Source organism: Rutidosis leptorrhynchoides, chromosome 4 (genome assembly GCF_046630445.1).
Source record: "Rutidosis leptorrhynchoides isolate AG116_Rl617_1_P2 chromosome 4, CSIRO_AGI_Rlap_v1, whole genome shotgun sequence".
NCBI lineage: Eukaryota > Viridiplantae > Streptophyta > Magnoliopsida > Asterales > Asteraceae > Rutidosis > Rutidosis leptorrhynchoides.
In genome coordinates this window covers 131,634,968-131,637,270 of record NC_092336.1, presented here as the reverse complement: position 1 = coordinate 131,637,270, position 2,303 = coordinate 131,634,968, and positions in this window count along the sequence as shown.

The window sequence follows — 2,303 nt, the reverse complement described above, 5'->3', positions numbered from 1 at the left end:
TGAGCTTATTCCTACTAGGACTGTAACAGGATGGCGTGTATGTATTGATTATAGAAAATTAAATGACGCCACCAGAAAAGATCACTTTCCCTTACCTTTCATAGATCAAATGTTGGAAAGATTAGCCGGAAATAGTTACTATTGTTTTCTAGATGGATTTTCCGAAAATTTTCAAATTCCAATAGCACCCGAAGATCAAGAGAAAACCACATTCACGTACCCTTATGGTACTTTTGCTTACAAACGCATGCCATTTGGACTTTGTAACGCCCCTGCAACCTTTCAAAGGTGTATGATGGCGATTTTTCACGACATGATAGAAGAATGCATGGAAGTATTCATGGATGACTTTTCAGTCTTCGGTGATACATTTAAATCATGTCTAGTTAATCTGGAACGAATGGTAATTAGATGCGAAAAATCAAATCTAGTACTTAATTGGGAGAAATGCCATTTCATGGTTAAAGAAGGCATCGTTCTTGGACATAAAATTTCAAAAGAAGGAATTGAAGTGGATAGAGCTAAAGTAGATGTAATTGCTAAACTTTCACATCCCACAAATGTTAGAGGAGTTAGGAGTTTTCTAGGGCATGCCGGTTTTTACCGACGTTTTATAAAAGATTTTTCTAAAATTGCCACTCCTATGAATAAACTCCTAGAAAAGGATGCGCCATTCATCTTTTCAGATGAGTGTATCAAATCTTTTAATATTCTTAAAGAGAAACTCACTAATGCACCGATCATGATAACACCAAATTGGAATCTACCATTTGAACTAATGTGCGATGCAAGTGATTTTGCAATGGGAGCCGTTTTAGGACAAAGGATTGAAAAACGATTTCAACCTATATATTATGCTAGTAAGACATTACAAGGAGCACAAACGAACTATACAACTACTGAAAAAGAACTCCTTGCTATTGTCTTTGCTTTTGACAAATTTCGATCATATCTCGTTCTAGCAAAAACGGTGGTCTATACCGACCATTCTGCTCTTAGATACCTATTTTCAAAACAAGATGCTAAACCAAGATTAATCCGTTGGATCTTACTCTTACAAGAGTTTGATATTGAAATCCGAGATAAAAGAGGAGCAGAAAATCTCGCCGCTGATCATCTTTCTCGTCTTGAAAATCCCGAATTAGAAGTTCTGAATGAATCGGCCATAAAAGACAACTTTCCTGATGAATATCTATTGAAGATAGATTATAAAGAAATCCCATGGTTTGCAGACTATGCAAACTACTTAGTTTGTGGATTCCTTGAAAAAGGATTATCGTACCAAAGACGAAAGAAATTCTTCAGTGATATAAAACACTATTTCTGGGAAGATCCACATCTGTTTAAAAGTTGTCCCGATGGAATAATACGCCGATGTGTATTCGGAGATGAAGCTAGTAAAATTTTAAACCATTGTCACACAGGACCAACAGGAGGGCATTATGGGCCTCAACTAACAGCAAGAAAAGTTTATGAAGCTGGATTCTATTGGCCTACAATTTACAAAGACGCACACCTTCTTTGCAAATCCTGTGATGCATGTCAAAGGGCCGGAAAAATAAGTCAACGTGATGAAATGCCACAAAATGTCATCCAAGTATGTGAAGTATTTGACATTTGGGGTATTGACTTTATGGGTCCATTTCCAAAATCTCATAATAATTTATATATACTCGTAGCCATTGATTATGTATCTAAATGGGCGGAAGCACAAGCTCTCCCAACTAACGATGCACGAGTTGTAGTCAACTTTTTAAAACGTCTTTTTGCAAGGTTTGGAACACCGAAAGCTTTAATAAGTGATCGGGGTACTCATTTCTGTAATAATCAACTTGAGAAAGTTCTTAAAAGATATGGAGTAACTCATAAAATCTCCACCGCATATCATCCACAAACAAGTGGACAAGTTGAAAATACCAACCGAGCTTTAAAACGTATTCTAGAGAAAACCGTAGGATCAAATCCGAAGGAATGGTCCATTAAATTGGAGGATGCACTCTGGGCTTTTAGAACAGCCTACAAAACTCCAATTGGAACCACACCTTTTAGACTTGCTTATGGAAAAGCATGTCATCTTCCAGTAGAAATTGAACACAAAGCATTTTGGGCTTTGAAGACATGTAATCTTGATTTACATGAAGCCGGACGTCTACGATTAAGTCAACTAAACGAATTAGAAGAATTAAGACATGAAGCATACGAAAATTCGTTAATCTATAAAGAAAGAACGAAGAAATGGCATGATAAAAGAATCAGAAGTTCAAAAGAATTTAAAGAAGGAGACAGAGTTCTTCTTTTCAATT